At 35.1% G+C, this 18,393-nt stretch overlaps 1 long non-coding RNA gene across 1 annotated transcript; it reads right to left on the bottom strand.

Annotated features, from left to right (window-relative positions):
* Positions 1-10,780: 10,780 nt before the first annotated feature.
* LOC135087652 (uncharacterized) lies at positions 10,781-11,318 on the bottom strand. Its single transcript, XR_010260898.1, has 2 exons — positions 11,226-11,318; positions 10,781-11,026 (listed from the first exon to the last, which is right to left on the bottom strand). It is a non-coding gene; the product is annotated as an uncharacterized LOC135087652 (long non-coding RNA).
* Between the last annotated feature and the right edge of the window lie 7,075 nt (positions 11,319-18,393).

The following is an 18,393-nucleotide window of genomic DNA, read 5'->3' as shown; positions in this document are numbered from 1 at the left end:
AACCAGCGTCGAGTCACAACTTCGCAGGAGTTTTAGGACATCTTTTGCCATAATCCTAACAATTTTTTTTCTCACATTGTCACTATTGATAACTAATAGATCCGGCAGTACAATCTAGAGTCAAAATAAGAGTCAATGTAATGGATTCAAAAGGGAAAACGCCGCCGCGGAAATTCAAAGTGGAGCGATCAACACCCAAGCTCACAGCCACTATTTTTGGGATTGTGGAGGAATTTTATTCATTGACTCCCTACTTAAAAAAACTACAATAAACGGGGATTATTATGCTGTACTGTTGATAAGAGTGCGTCAAGTAGTTGTTGAAATATTAAGAGGCAAACTGGCGAAAGGAAATCTGTTATTGCAAGACAATTCGCCCGCGCACACCACGCATGTTGCAAGGCTTACCCCGGGTAAAACTAGATCTCAAGAAATTAATCACCCACCACACAGTTTAGTCCGAATCCTTAGCTATTTTGTCTAATTCTCAAATTGGAAAAAAGACCTCCAGGAACGAAGATTTTTGAGCGATAAAGAAATAAAGGCGGCGTTAAAGGCTCATTTCGAAGGCAAAGATTGCGAATTTTTTTTCAGTGGGTTAAAAGCTCTTTTACACAAATGTAAGAAGTCTTTTGTAGTAGAGGGAGATTAAATAGAAAAATATATTTTTTATACTTTTCTATCGGCATTTATAATACCTTAGGCTCAAAACTTTTCAGCCGCCCCTCGTAGATTACGCTCATTCTTTTTATATGAACGTAAGGGTGGGATTTAGGGGGTCACAAAACCGGTTTTACCGAAACCGAAAAAAAAACTGTATTCAGACATGGCAAAACCAGGTTATTTTTGGAAATATAATAGCTAGAATGAAATACTAAAATAACAATCAAAAACGTTTTTATTCAGCTCGATTATTATCACAGATCAATTAACATTTTTAATAATTAAGGTAGATACACTTTACTAGAAATCCGATGATCTACGTTCTTGTCGGGTATCACTAATGAAATAAAATTCCTACTTCATAAAACTAATTAATCAGGTAAATTATTTATCACAGATCGATCAACTTTTAATAACCTAGGTAGGGTAAGGTGGGGCACAATGTTACACGGGGTACAATGTTACAATGCATATTTCTCCGTCCCTTTCTATTAGTTGTATGATGTTGGTATACACGTTTGTCAAGCTCATAAGAGCTGCTGAACTGAGCCGCTGAACATCATACAACTAATAGAAAGGGACGGAGAAATATGCATTGTAACATTGTACCCCGTGTAACATTGTGCCCCACCTTACCCTATACTTTACTGTGTAGTAGAATACTGGTGATCCACGGTCGGGTCGGGGAGGTTTCCGGCTTTTTTTTTTTTTTGAAGGGACGCGCGCTGGTAGCTGGAGGAGCTTTTCCAGCTTCACCGGGCAGAGTGGCGAGTACAGAAGGTACTCTAGCCGTTTGGCGATCGTCGGTGCGCGTGCCGACGAGGCCGAGTGTGGGCTTCGCGAAGCGAAAGCGAAGACGTTCGCGATCGGGCCGTAGATTCCGGCTACTGGGACCGCAATTAACTGGGACAGTGGTCCCAGTCGCTGGATCGATAAAAATTAAATATTTTTCTTCCAGCGACTAGGTTCACTCATAGTTAACTTAAAAAATATATATTATTCAAGCCAAAATCGGTATCGTACTAAAAGGACAATGACCAAAAGTGGTCCAAATGTCCACCACTAATGAGACCTATATTGGCTTATGGTCCATTAAATAGAGATTAACTTTCAGTATGGGACGAAAAATAAATAAACTGTCAGTAAAAAGTTATGACTGTATGAAAAATTGTAGTAGTTTACGCGCTAATCTCAGGAACTACTGGTCCGATTTGAAAAATTCTTTTTGTTATGGATAGCCCATTTATCAAGGATGGTTTTAGGTTATATAACATCACCCTACAACCAATAGGGGCGGAGCAGCGACCACCCGACCATAATTCCAATATTGTTGTCTTTCTTCTGAGTTTTTTTTTCTTTTAGCGAGAATCTAACACGGCACACTAAGCGACATGACATAATATGCATAGATTAATCCGAAATGTGCGATGGATAGAATGATATCAAGAACATTAATTTTCAGATGAAAAGGTAAAAACATGACTTTTCATTCAGTCATAACTTTTTACTGACAGCATATTTTTGATTGCGGTTTGGTTATAATGAATCAGTATTTAGTAGACTATTTTACTACATAGGTGGTGGTTGACATTTGGACCACACTCCATACATTTTTGGTCATTGTCCTTTATGAATGGTCCCAGAAAAGTATTTAATTTTTACTGATCTGGCGATTAGGACCGCGGTCCTAGTTGATTGCGGTCCCAGTTGGCGGAAACCTCGGGTCGGGTATCACTCATCCATCAGAGATTCGTAAATCTAATTAATCTATTTAATTACCACAGATAAATCATATTTTACTAACTAAACTTAAGTACATACATACAACATAGTTACACATGACTAATATTACAGTGATCGGTCGGGTCTAATATCATCGGGTGTGTAATGTATGATATAACTACATATCATATAATACTTAGAGGATATAACATCAAATTATATAAAATCATTTAATATAATAATTATTTACTTTAATAAACGAATAATATAATTTTAAAACGAATAATTTTAAGACAAATAACTAACAACTGATATAAAATGGTTTGATATAATGAATATTTTCTATAAAACTTACAATGTAATACTATTTAAAACAAATAACATTCAAATCATATAAAAATAAAATGTCGAACAATCAAATGAGATAAAATTCTTTTCCTATAAAACTTAAATCAATAACAATAATAATTTTATATAAAGTTGAATTGTTATAATAAGCATTGCATGCAGCAAGCAAGCAAGCAAGCTAGCAAACGAGCAAGCAAGCATGCGAGCAAGCAAGCAAGCTAGCATGCAGGCAAGCAAGCAGGCAAGCAGGCAAGCAAGCTAGCAAGCAAGCTAGCAAGTAAGCTAGCAAGCAAGCTAGCAAGCAGGCAAGCAAGCAGGCAAGCCAGCAAGCAAGCAAGCAAGCAGGCAAGCAAGCAAGCAAGCAGGCAAGCAAGCAAGCAGGCATGCAGCATGCAAATTTGACTAAAAACGTGAGACTTCTGTCACGGCTCCGGCACTGCGGGGCTCTGGCGGTCCCTCGCGTGCTAATCGTCGCAGATGGCTTTCGCTCGACACCGCGGCTGAGGCTGGCCGCACCTGCTCCTCAGCCCGCGGGCCGCCTCACCCCTCCGTGCCTACGCGCTTCTAAATTACACTCTAGGGGTAGGGCAGACAAGACTACGTGGAGTCGGTTTTACGGCGATTCGTTTTTGTCACTAAAGTCATCTATAAGTCAAGCTAAAGAAGAACATACTAAAAGTTATATCTATCAGAAATTATATCAATTAAAGAGTAAACCAAATAGTCGTTATAACAAATAATATTTATTACAAGTAATGGTTATGTGAAATATTATTTATATCAAACAAAATTACATCAAATGAGTCTTAGATTAAGTAAGGTTTATATCAAATGTCTTTATGCGTTTTGATTAGTATCTGAAATGACATTATTAGAAATGATTTATTATATGAAGTAAACATTATATGTTAAAAAATTATCCTCGTAAGACCGAAGAGTAAATTTTGTCGACTTCTAAGTATCGCCGAATGTGCTTTCAGAAGAACGAATAATTTGTAGTAGTAAACGCCGAGCACTTCGAGTAAAAAAAAATCTATGTTAGAGATTTTCTTTTGCATTCATATTTTCAGGGGCCCTAGATAATAGTGCATAGAGCTTATTTTAGGTAAAAAATAATAAAAAAATGTTTTCTCTTAAAAGAACATTCGGTATTACAGACTTTAAAAAGAAAAAGTAAATAAATTGTATATAAGACTATTAGTCTATTCATTCGTTATCTAGGATCGGCAAAATGAAACAATGTGTTGCTCTTGTAAAGTAGTGATATTTTCAACAATATTCTATCATTCTGTTCACACAGAAATTGTTTACGAATCACAACAGAGAAACGACATTTAAAGTTAATTCATCAGCTTGTCGATTCCTTTAAAATTATAATACATTTTCATCTTCTAAAATAATAAAATTTTCACTTTATCAACACCATGTCAGATGTCACATGTCACATGTCAACATGAAAAAGAAAAGTAGCTCTGCTCTCTGCCTAATTAAAAAAACAACTAAAGAGGATTTATTCTCTTATATCTCCCCCCCTAGGTAGGAAAATTTTCCCATGAAAATTTTCACTAAGTAACCACACATTCACGTTAGGGATAAACAATTCACATCATCGTCCTGTGTAGCAATAGGAATGAGCTTTGTGATATGGAAAAGATTTGACTCCAACTTCTTATGACCTGTATTAATCTTGTATATTGATTGTGATATTTTTTCCTCAATTTTAAACGGACCAATCCTTAGCTCATCCAATTTTTTCCTATTTAATTTATGTCCATTTTCAACATATACCATATCACCTTTATTAAAATTAAAATGTTTTCTATCTCTGTCCATCACTCTCTTATTATATTCATGCGATAAAATAGATCTTTCAAATGCAATTTTTCTGTCCTTTACCCAATCATCTGTCTTTTTTCCTGATTTCAGTTCATTTGGTAGGAACGAGACATCTGTACCATCCAGCAGGTATCTCGGCGCAAAGCCAGTAACTGTATGCTCAGTATCATTATATTTACTCACACAGTTATGAGCAATTGTTGTCCATGCTGTTGTATTTGGTTTCTCATTAATCTTGCATCTTATTTTATTTACTAGTGTTTGGTTCAGCCTTTCGTTAAGTCCATTTGAAAAAGGCGAATTAACTGCGGTGAAAAGCAGCGTAATTGACTTTCCATTTAATAAATCCTTAAATTCCTTCGAGTTGATTCCAGGATATTGGTCTGTAAGAACCATGCCAATTTCATTACAATAAGGAACGTTATTTATCAGCTTTAAAGTCTCTTGCGCTCTGTGTCTTCGATGTCACTATATACGCGTATCTAGTAAAGTGATCCACTAACAGGTGTAAGTATCTTTTCGTTGATCGAGACCCTCCAAATCCTCCTATCGTGTCTATTGACACAATTTCAAATGGTTTAGAAGCAGGACCTAAGTGCGACATTAAACCATACTTAACTTGTCCTCTTGTCTTATTTTTTATACATATTTCACACTTTTTGCATAAATCGCTAATATTCTTTGTTAAATTCCTCGCCGTATAAAACTTTCCTATCTTCTTTTGCATTTGTTTAATACCTATATGACACATATCTTCATGAATTTGTTTTATTAACTTCATACTGAATTCTTCTGATAGTAATAATCTTCTCTTGTTTCTTTACTTTCTTAAAATATACGTTATGTTTGTGTAATAATGAGTCCTTATATTTTTGTATATCTTCATTCTCTTCTTGATCTATTATTATGTCATCTAATGTTATTATATTTATGACTTTTAATTGTTCATCTAAATCTTTATTTGCTTCTAAAACTGGGTTTCTGCTTAAACAATCTGCCTCTAAATTTTCTTTTCCAGGAGCATATCTTATCTTAAAGTCATATTGTGACAAATAGTAAACTAAGTCCCCCAATTCTTCATCTGTTCTGGATTTAATATTCAGATTCTCCAACGGTTTGTGATCTGAATACACTATGAACGATTTACCTATTAGCCAGTACTGCCAGTATCTTATTGCTTCTTTAATGGCCAAACATTCTAAGTATACAGCCTTTTTTTTTCTTTTGTGCCTCATTTAGTTTCTTCGAGAAGTATGCAACAGGCTTTTCTTTCCCGTCTGGCTGTATTTGCTTTAACACCGCTCCGATTTCTTCCAGTGATGCATCTGTATATATATTTATCGGCAAGTCCTTATCATAGATTTCTAAGATTGGTTGTGAGCACAACATTTTCTTTATCTTCTCAAAAGCACTTTGACAGTCTGCTGTCCAGATGAACTTCTGATTTTTCCTCAGTAAATTATGAAGTGGTTCTAAAATGATCGAGCTGTTCGGTATACAGGGTGTTAGGTAAATGGGTATATGAGCCGACACTAGCCCATGTTAACATGGTCATATAAATGGTATGGTGAAGTCAGAAAATTGATATTTTCATTTTAATTATTTTTATTTTCATACAAATCGGATTTTATAAAATTTACATTGTATGATAATTAAAAAAAATAAAATGATGATATTTAAATTTCTGACTTCACCATACCATTTATATGCCCATGTTAACATGGGCTAGTGTCGGCTCATATACCCATTTACCTAATACCCTGTATATCTATATATATAAAAATGAAACCCGTTTCGCGTTGTCACGGCATCACGTGTGAACGGCTGAACCGATTTCGATAATTCTTTTTTTTAAATGTTTGTGGAAGTCCAAGGATGGTTCTTACGGAAAAAAATATTAAGAAAATCTCTACGCTAAGGCGGTACGAAGTTCGCCGGGTCAGCTAGTTCTCGATAAAAATTTACTTTTCCTAGAAGTTGCCTGACATTTTTCTGAGTCTTCGGAGTTGGGAAATCCCTTAATGAAGCTAGATTGTCTCTTACTGGTCGAACTGTGTTATTTTGTATTATATGCCCCAGATACTTTACTGAATTTGTAGCAAACTTACATTTCGTAAATTTAAGTCTGAAACCTTCTTTTTTAATCGCATCTAACAACTGTGATAAATGTTTTATATGTTCAGAATAGGATTTTGAATAAACCAAGATGTCATCTATGAAATTGACAGTAAAATCTGTCAATTTATACTTCCTTAGTATATAACTTAATACCCTTTGAAATATCGCTGAAGATGTCTTCAAACCAAAAGGTAAGCATGTCCACTGGTAATGACCTTGTGTCACAAACGCAGTCTTTTTTCTATCTTCGATTCGCAGGGGAATAGACCAGAATGCAGAATTTATATCTAATGACGAAAAATACTTGCAGTTTCTTGTCTTTGTTACTAGATCTTCAATTAGCGGAAATGGCTGAGCCTGAGGAACTACTATTTTGTTTAAATCTCTGAAATCAATACACAATCTGGTCTTCCTATTGTCTTCTTTTTTGAAAGCTAAAGTCACTGGTGCTGCAAATGGACTGTACGATTCCTCTATAAGGTTCCTTTGGAGTAATTTTCCTACTTGCTCCTCAATTTCTTTTTTATCCTCTATTGAACATCTATAAGGTCTCTTACAGCAATATTTATCAACAAGTAGGTCAATACGTGCTTCATAGTCTGTTACTGTTCCAATGTCGTATTTATCCTTTGCAAAGCACGATCTATATTTATTAACCAGCTCATTTATTTCAATTTTTTGCTGACTATTTAAATGACTCAGATCCATAGTAAAATCCTCTTCCTTTACATGTTAATTAAAATTTATTAGATTGTAGTTTGTATTGTTCTGTTTCATTTCATTAGAATCGTTTTCTTGGTGTAATTCCTCCTTTGCAAAGTCTTCTGCCTTTTGGAAGATTTTCAAATTTTCATCTTGGATCAAATTAAATTCTTTTATCATATCTAGTCCAATTAAGAAATCATATTTGAAGTCTTTGCCATCCACAATATAAACATCTATTGTTTTCTCTATATCCAATATCTTTATTTTTATTGTTGTCAAACCTTTTGTGTCTTTAACACCATTAATTGTTAATAGCTTGGCACTCTTTCTACCACTCTTTCTACCATTTCCTCCTTCTTTTATCTTTAAAAATTTTGAATTAATCAAAGAAATGTTAGAACCCGAATCGTATATGCCAAATATATCAATTTTTCCTTCTACTGTCAGTTTGACTTTAATTAATGGTGTTATTATTCGTTTTTTTGTTCGTCACTTAACTCCACATCTAATACGGTATTATTGACATTCTTATTAGGGTTTCTTTTGTTCTCGTAATCACCATTCTGTCTAAACCAGCATCTCTCTTCCGAGTGGAAACGGCTACCTTTATTTAGTTTTTCACAAATTTTGCAAGGTTTTTTATCATCTTTTCCTTTACTGACGATCGTGTTTTTCTTGGGTTTATTGTAGTCATTTTTACTTGTATACTCATGTTTTCCAATCTCATTGTAAAGGCTTGAAGTCGATGTTATTGATCCCTTATCCATCTTGTTTATTACATAGTCTGGTAAACCCATAACAATAAGGTTTATCATAGTTTGTGTGTCAATATCTTTGTTCACTTCTAGTAACAACCTCTCTTTTTTTGTAGCATATTCGAGAAATGAACCTCCTTGGAACTTGAATGTAAATGCATATTTTACTTGTGACCAACCTTTATTTCCGTAAGTCTCACATAAATTATTCTTCCATATTTCCCATCCTGAGTTTATCGTAAATTTGATTAACATACTAGTATACCAATCTAAACATTGTTTTTCAAGTAGATGTTTTAAAATCTCAATTTTCTCCGCATCCTGCAGTATGTCAAAACGTGAACACTCATTCTCAAATTCACTAATCCATTGGTCAACATTTGAGGTTTTTCCCGAAAATTTCTCTTCATCTAGGTATTGATCACTGAATTGTACGTTTTCACCTTCATCTAGATATATTTTCCTTAATTCCATTGTTAACGGGATCCATATTTTCCGCGTTTTATGTCTTTTCTTTAGCGAATTTTTGACTTTTGTATAGACGTCAGTACTCGTTATGCCTGTATGTTTACTTGCAGGTTTCAGATCGTCGGGTATATCAAATATGCGTCCATCGGGTGTCTCGATAGAAGTCACACATATCACATTCGTTTTGCCATCAGATGCCGCCAATACCGTGAACGTGAATCGTAATTTTTCCATTTTTCTTGACTAAAAATGTCGTTTTATAAGACTATTAGTCTATTCATTCGTTATCTAGGATCGGCAAAATGAAACAATGTGTTGCTCTTGTAAAGTAGTGATATTTTCAACAATATTCTATCATTCTGTTCACACAGAAATTGTTTACGAATCACAAACAGAGAAACGACATTTAAAGTTAATTCATCAGCTTGTCGATTCCTTTAAAATTATAATACATTTTCATCTTCTAAAATAATAAAATTTTCACTTTATCAACACCATGTCAGATGTCACGTCATGTCACATGTCAACATGAAAAAGAAAAGTAGCTCTGCTCTCTGCCTAATTAAAAAAACAACTAAAGAGGATTTATTCTCTTATATGTATTTTATACTTTAAAGTAAAACATAAATGTAAACTTTTTAATAAATTAATACTACATAAAGATACAATAATGATATAAATAAATGTAACTGAAAAGGTACAAGTGTTTTAATTTTATTTAATGTTTCATAATTAGTACTTTTAAAAGTACTATCGGTTTTATAACATACAATAATGATAGGTTAGAATGTATAAGAAGTAAAGTGAATATTCATGTTAATTATAATATTTATTAAACTAAAAGTGGAAACGATAAGTGATCTCACTCGATTATTTCCATGAAGCTAAAGATAAAAATGGAGGGCAGAGTTGGAACAAAAACTTGAGTCAAATACCTACTTATATCTATCTCGCTCTCTGCGGCCCTACCTCTCTTTTTAGTGTGAACTGTAGTATTGCTATCTTCTGATTTAAATCTCCTTGTAAATTCTTCGATATAGCCAATTCACTAACCAAACCAGAAGTTAAACAAATAAATAATTAATATTTGAAACTAAGATTAACTAGTTAAATAAAAAATCACAAAATTGTCGGCCATTTAGGCTTAATGTGTTGGCGAATCAGGGAATTACAATCCCAATTCCTGGGTAATCGGTACCATGTGGCAACATCGGCCCAATCCGGCCCATCATGGTGGTTGTTTACTATTTTGTTTATTAAGCAGTTAATTTCGTTTGAGATTGTTTACAGGAAATAATCATTGTTTTATCACAAGAATTGGTGCAAAATTTTGTAGTGCGTGGTTGCGGTAGTACGTGGTGTCTTGGAAGTGACATAAGATTCCACGCGTAAGTGTTTATTTCGTGATTTCCGACATTGGATCATTGTAAACATTTTTCACATTTTTTACAGTAATTTCTTCCTAAAACGTTTTACCAGTAATTACACTTATCATTTTTAATGATACCTATGTCAAGAAATAAAGATTTTACATTGGTTTCATTGAATTTGAGCAATTTTATATTTTTTGTTTATTTAGAAAGAGCGAGTCTGCCCACAGAGAGCGAGATAGTGATACTTAGTTTGTGCTTCAAGTAGGTATTCGGAGTGTGGCCTCCATTTTTATCTGTAGCTTCATGATTATTTCTAAACTATAAAAGATATCAATAAACTAGTTATTGATCCTGAAAGTGCTTCATGAGCTCTATCAAACGGTATTAATAATAGAACTGTTTTGCATTACAACAAAACAGTTATTATGTGTAGAATAAAACACAGCGTTCTGTTGAGAGAGCTGTCTATGATCTTTGCCTAATTTTAGTCTATGGTATAAGAAAACTTACCAATTGTCTCTGCTTTATCATCTAGTTTACCTTCTTCATACACCAGCTGGCACCACTTTCTATGGAAATTGGTGATCTGTCAACTTGACAATCTTGACATTTCATAGTCGTCCAACACCAGCAAGCACTTGCTGGAACGCTGTGTTTTATTCTACACATAATAACTGTTTTGTTGTAATGCAAAACAGTTCTATTATGTGCCTTAATAAAACACAGCGTTCTGTTGAGACCTGTTTGTTATCTGCTGGTGTCAAGCACAAACGCTATGTGATATAAAATGTATTAAGAATGAAAGAATATAAAGAAGTTTAATATCACAATACAAAATAATACATTAAACAACTTATTGTACTCTCTGAGAAGCAGACGAACCAATAAGAAACTTATTAAACAAATAACCAGTCTTTAGGTTAAATAACTCAAATTATTTAGGACATCTCCTTGAGATCAACATTATGTCATTAACTTCTTATCAACCAATAAAATCATTCTGGTACTTATGGTAGGTTAATAGTAAGATCTCCCCATCTGAAAATATAAATATGTATAAACATAAACATGTTTTCATCTTGAACAATTACAACATTACTAAAAACTTGTTATGAATAACATAACATTAAACAATTAACTATTAATAACATGCTTGTAAAATTATAAACTCATAAATACAAGATGTTATTGTTCCTTCGTAGGTCTCTGCAGTAATATTTCATAAAGGTATACATACCCCCACCTCCAATTAAATATTGGGGGTCTTATCAACTACTCTCTTGTCCAGCCAGTATCTGGATGTTACTGCAGACCAAACACTTCATGGAGAAGCAAATATTCACTGCACTTCTTGGAGAAGTAATTATTCACTAAAAATGATCTTAATCCAATTTGTAATATTTGACCTGGAAAACAGGCGTTATCATATTGTTTATGGAAATAAACAAATTTCACACATAACTCTGGGGTCTCCATTAAAATGAAGTCTTTATCAGCTCACTAATATGAAACTACAGGACATAATTATGCGTTCATCTGGGTGCTTAGCAGTCAGAGACAGTCTGTAGGTGGTTGAATCAGATTCAGATCCAAATATCAGCCAAAATGCTGACGTCATGTCTATAGCGGGGAGGTTCTGGGCCCCCCCCGAGAAACAACCCTAGATACGCCAATGTCACAATGTGATCATATTCTGATACTTCAAAAAAGTAATCCTGTAATGTGTCCAAAGGAATGAGATCATGGATTCTTCGATCTGAAGCAAGAAGAAGAATGAAAGCTGTTTATCAAGTAAAATTCAATGCTAGAAGAAAGTCCAGCAGCCGGCAACCAGTCAAATTAATTCCAGTAATTTAATATTAAAGACCGGTGATCTCGGTGTACTTGGCCTTGCAATTGAAATGGCCTTAAGGAACTGATGTACAAAAGGTAAAGGTAGATACAACTGACCTAAGTATCAGTTTTGTACTGCAAGTTTTTGCTGTAAAAAACAACTTGGCTAACAGCAGCGCTATCTACAGTAACGGCGTAAAACATCTTTCATCTTCGAATCGGTAACCCAAAAATCCTGGGGGGCACCAGACCAGACCATTCTGGGGTGCCATAGCCCCCGGGGGGGCGGATATATATGGGGGGTACGGACCGCCCCGCGTGGCAAGCCATGCTACGCCGCCACTGGCTACCACATCACTACCAGTTGGTAACTTGTGGTCAATGCTGTGAGATTGACCCACATAATGCATCTTATGATTGCTCCTTCCACCACCAATTTTAAATTTTGGAGAGATAACTTATCTACTTGTTGTAGACTAGGGTCTCTAACAGATCCTTTATTAGCACTGGGGCCGATGTTATTAGAATGTATGTTCCGTCTGCCATTCAAGTATGGTAACGTCTGTAGCTGGGAGGTGAAAACACTCATCCAGCTGATAATCCCAGAGACGGCTGAAGGGCGTCATAAAGAATCAGAGTTCTGATCTATTTGCCTTAATGTGGTACAAAAGATGGATAATACTATTTATTAGCTAATTTTCAATTAAAATTTTACTTGTTTATTTAAGGAACACAAACAGTATAATTTTATTTAATATTTAACATCCATCTTTTGAGTCCAGTGTAACATAGTTAATACTACTGCCGTGGCCCTGGAAGCCAATAAGTTCATTTTGGGACACCCCTACATAATGAATATAGCCTCTGTGGCCGGGGGTACTAATGGATTCTAACTGGAATCAAACAAGTCTCTGTCTGCGACTCCCCATAATATGGCCTTCTTGGCCTGGGGTACTAATATATTCTAAATGGAAGCAAACAAGTCTCTGTCTGGGACTCCCCATACACTGAGTATGGCCTCCGCGGCCTGGGGTACTAATAGATTCCACCTGGGTACTACTCGACCCTTTGATGTTACAGGTGGTCTGGGATACCGTGCCTATGGCCCGGTCTGCAATCCCATCTCCTGGTAGATAACAAGCCGACAGCGTCATGTCGAGCTGTTCGGTCAAGTTCATGAGCTTGGTGGTCAATTTGAGGAGGGCCCGTGATCGAGTACCTCCTTCGTTTCTGACTGTGTCAGAATGTGACCTTCAGGAGCTTGGTGGTCAATTTGAGGAGGGCCCGTGATCGAGTACCTCCTTCGTTTCTGACTGTGTCTGTGTCAGAATGTGACCTTCAGGAGCTTGGTGGTTAATTTGAGGAGGGCCCGTGATCGAGTACCTCCTTCTATCAGGATGTGAACTTCATTCAATCGATCCTGATGACTTAATGCTACATCTCCATCGCATTGGAGTGTCATCATCACTAGTAAAAATATATATGTATTTTTCAAAAGTAAATGCCAACATTACATTTTAGGTGTGCGTTGTAACACTGACCTGTAAAATTTTTGTAAAGTACTGTCTATTTTCCTTCTCTGACCTTTAATCTACTGTTATAATAATATTTTCGAAAAAAATAATTAGCAACCCTAGTTGAACGCCCCACTACGCATCCGCTGCGTCTGTGGACTTGGAAGTCTGTGACTTCTTTTCGCCGCAACGGCTTTGAACTAAAGTCTATGGCGTCTATACCTCTTAAAATCCTCTCAGAAACAGCTGCATACTATTGTGTATTTAGTTGACATTGACAGTTTATAATATTGTAACTAATTGTGGGTATACAAATAATAAATCAGTTATGCTTTGACTTGAGTTGATGTTGTATCTTTTACATACCATACCTATTGCTTGAAGAGAGACGTCCTCCGGGGACAGTTAATATTAGCAATTACCTTAAACAGTGCTCGCGTTCATTAAAAAGATTCCGCTCTTTTTTCCACAAAGAATTGCATTGTGGTTTCAGGGTTCTTGGATTATCAAGCCAGAACCAAACATTACAAAATAAAATTTTTGAAATAAATGATTAACATCTAAATTTAAGAGGCCTTTTAAGCCCAATCTAAAATAATTTTACTTATTTATGAATAGAATGGTAGTAACAATTGCATCATTCAAACAGAATGTTCAACTAGCTGCCTTTAACCCGCTATAAGGTAGCCAAAATGCTGCAATTTATCTCATTAATAATTCGCTCAGTCAGCAGGAAAAGGAAAAGTAATATTCTATCTTCCTTATGATTGATCTTAACTTCACTTTACGATAACGAAGTAACTGAAATCGTTCTTTAGAGGAACTGAATACTACTTTGCAAGCTATTACCATCTAGTAGGCTTGATGTAGAAGGTAAGTGGTGCGCAACAAAGTTGGAAATAACATTCATCTGAGTCGTCAAAGTTTCGACCGAGTGTCTTACGAGTGGGGTTAACACTTACATGGCCTCCGTCGCCTATTTGGAGGTGGTGCAGCAAACATTTCCATTTCCGAGGATGATGAGGATGAATCTGAAAAAGACGACTCGGATTTCGAGCTTTTCCTTCATCCGGGCCGACAGAAGTCAACCTTTCACCGTCACCACTCTTTACCCTTACACTCTGCATCACTTATATTTCCTATTTGCACATTTTAACTGTGTTTTATTCTTATTTTATACTTAGAAAACAAGAAGATAAAAATTTTTGCTGTGTAGGCGGCAAAAATCACAAACGCTATGAAATGTCAAGATTGTCAAGTTGACAGATCACCAATTTCCATAGAAAGTGGTGCCAGCTGGTGTATGAAGAAGGTAAACTAGATGATAAAGCAGAGACAATTGGTAAGTTTTCTTATACCATAGACTAAAATTAGGCAAAGATCATAGACAGCTCTCTCAACAGAACGCTGTGTTTTATTAAGGCACATAATAGGTTACAGAATAAACTGGATCTATCCGAAACTTCAATGTTTCCAGCTTCCATACATTTGGTAAAGTCACATTATTTTAAAAACTACATATGATATCGTAAAACTGATTACTGATTCTAAAAGTGCTTCACAAGCTCTATCCAATGGTATCAATAATAGGTTACAGAATAAACTGGATCTAACCAAAAATTCAATGTTTCCTTCTTCCATACATTTAGTACTACCACAGTCATGACACTCATCTCTTGACAATATTATAGCAAGTAAAGCCTAAAACCAATGTTTTTCATTAATAATTTAAAATAAGAATACAATTTACGAGTTTATTTTAAGTATTTATTATTAAATTAAAAAAATTACACTTCTAATATTGTGTGTCTGGCATACATTTAGTATGGAAGCTGGAAACATTGAATTTTCAGACAGATCCAGTTTATTCTGTAACTTATTATTGGTACCGTTTGAAAGAGCTCATTAAGCACTTTCAGGATCAGTAACCAGTTTTTTAATATCTTGTATAGTTAAGAAATAATCGAGTGAGATCACTTAACGTTTCCACCCTGTATAGTTGTTGCCCATTTTTGCCACTTGACGTGGCAGAATCGTAGGACTTCACGGTATTTAAATAAAAATTAAAGTGGTTGCGTTTAGAAACGCCACAAATATTTGAGTCTTTGGAAACAAGTTCGTTATTATACTTGTATATTAAAATATAATTTTGTTTTACCTAGCTTTTTCTTATTAATAAAATATAGGTTATTAAGTACTCAATACAGAAATCAGCCGGCTCCTAGTCTAAAATTCTTATAATCGAAATTAAATGATTTAAACTACAAATAAAAATGATTCAAACGGTACTAGTTTTTAGGTTCAAATTCGACTGCTCTAGTGGACGCACGGAACGGCAACGTCGCAGTCGACCCATATTATTTGAATTATTTGGCGGGAAAATAGTTTTTGGCTTTTAATTCTGAAACTAAGAGGCCTAGAGATTTGAAATTATGTCTCGTGTGTACTTTAATTATAACGAATTATTTGATCTTTAAAACGCAACTCTAACTTATACGGTTTTAATAATCCACCGTGTGTTACGTGTCACCAGCTTACACATACGTATCGGTTCGTAGTTCGAAAACGGTTCGAAATAAAGCTTTGAAAGAATTGAAGTCGGGTTTTTTTATTCGACTTTAATTTATGAGATATAAAACATTGATGTAGCTTAAATATTTACGAAGATACAGATGTGTAAGCTGGAGACACGGTACTCCAGCTCGCACATAGTTTTTTGATCGTGGTTTTAACAGTATTTGAGCTAAAGTCTTGAAAAGTGGAAAGCCTACTATTTGGATTCGACTGTAATTTTTGAGGTATAATACATTATCGTAGCATAAATATTTACGAAGATACAGATGTGTCAGCTGGAGACACGTGTCCTCAGCTTACACATAGAAAACAACTCATAGTTATGAAGTTCTAATGGCTCTAATTGAATGACTGAGAGGTTTGATGACTCTAATTAGGCTTTTATTGATGGTATACTTGGAATTGCTCTAGGGCCAATGAGGAAGTTGGAGACATGTTCATTCTAAAAGTTCGTTTGCTGCGCGCCGGCTAGTGTTGTACGATACGACACTCGAGTCTTGGAATCTTACTTATTAAAAGTTTGAAGAAAATAAAATAGATATGAATTAAGACTGTGTGTTTATTATTTTATTGGACCGTTTTAACTTTTTGATTACGAAAATCGTCAGTCTTTAGATGGATACTTCTGATTCGATTATTTGCGTTTAATGCAATTTTATTGATATTACATTTGTATTGTGCGATTTATTTTATTTTCAATTAGGATATAACATACGGATGATGATATGAAATCACTAATTATTGCCTATTAGTATACACCAACTCAAGTTCATGTCATGATTCAGTCTAGCTCAAAGAACTTAAAATACTCGAAAGGACTCGGAAGACTCAATTATTCCCTTATTCATGTGACTAACGAGTCCTAGTCTTAAAAATAAACTCAAGTCTCAAAATAAAGACTTTAAAGACTCGAGGTTCTTACAACACTAGCGCGGTCGGCTATTGTGAGGGACGGCTGTCTTTGATACCACCGACTCCGCCACGCATAAATAAGGATGTCAACTCCAAAATTCTTTCTAATCTTAATAATAATAAAACTATCATTATTTACTTTTATAATTTTTTTTTTGTTTCTACGATGATTTTAATGATTATTATTTCAGTTTAAAATTGATAGTTGGGAACAATTATTTACTTATTTACTTCGGAATAAAGACTGCCGATAATCACAGGTAGATAATTCGATAGCGTTTAGTTTCTGCTATGATCGAGTCAATTACGAATCACATTTTCATTTAATTTGCTAAGGGGATATTAAGCGATTAAAATTAACATGAAAAATGTGCCTGCTTTATCGTAATAATAACCGTAATTCTAAATTTCATAGTCATGGTAACTATCCCATTTGTGTATGGCATAAAAATAAGTCATTGATTTCGGCAACTAACTTTTTTGCTTCGTTTCGTTGCTACGTTTGAAATAAAAGATTTTTACAAGCGCAAAAGTATTTTAACGAACTTTTGAATAAACATAATTCCATTAAGGCCACTAAATAAGTACTTACCACATAAGTTTTTTTTATGTTACCAAAAATAAATAAACTTTAATTTTCTGCTTAATTTAATTCCTTAAATAACTAGTAGTAGCCCTAGAATAGCTTGTGTGGCGCCCGGTCCGTCGTCCGGCGGCACTCTTGTGTTCGCGGCCAGTGGCCCAACGGCAGCACAAGCGCAATGGCGGCCATTACGTAAGCTCGTGTGCGTGCGGATTTTTGTCAGTGTAGTAGTGAATCAGCTGAACAGGGTGTTGTATTGGGTTGATAAGAAATGAAGTTGTTTCCTTAATTATCTCGGAAACTAGCCTGAATTTTTGGCTCAAACTTTGGGAACGTATTCAGTGTGACGTATACATGCTCCCATTAAACGGAACGTAGCTGGTTTAGAAGGACCCTATAGATAGCAAAAGTAGCCATAGAAAATGTATTTTAACAAGAAAATAATATTTTAAATCAGATTTACTCTATCGTTAAATCGTCTTTAGAATAAAAAAAGAAAAAATAAACCAAAATCGAACTAAAAAAAAAATATTCTTTAGAATAATATGGCGTTTCAAACAATAGTCTGGTGAAGTGAATGTCTCTCTCCGAAAAGCGGGACCGAGCCTGTCCCGCGCGGGACATATAAATTTTATTTTAAAATCGGGACGTTCCGCCAAAATCGGGACGTCTGGCAACGCTGCTGTGGAGTCAGTGGTATCAAGGGGCCCAGCTAAGTCAAGTCAAATATTTTACTGTCTCGTTTTTAGGGTTCCGTAGCCAAATGGCAAAAAATGGAACCCTTATAGATTCGTCATGTCTGTCTGTCCGTCCGTCCGTCCGTCCGTCTGTCCGTCCATGTGTCACAGCCATTTTTTTCCGAAACTATAAGAGCTATACTGTTGAAACTTGGTAAGTAGATGTATTCTGTGAACCGCATTAAAATTTTGATGCAAAAATAAAAAAATAATAATAAATTTTGGGGGCTCCCCATACTTAGAACTGAAACT

Source organism: Ostrinia nubilalis, chromosome 1 (assembly GCF_963855985.1).
Source record: "Ostrinia nubilalis chromosome 1, ilOstNubi1.1, whole genome shotgun sequence".
Lineage (NCBI taxonomy): Eukaryota > Metazoa > Arthropoda > Insecta > Lepidoptera > Crambidae > Ostrinia > Ostrinia nubilalis.
This window is presented reverse-complemented; position numbering and strand designations above follow the sequence as displayed.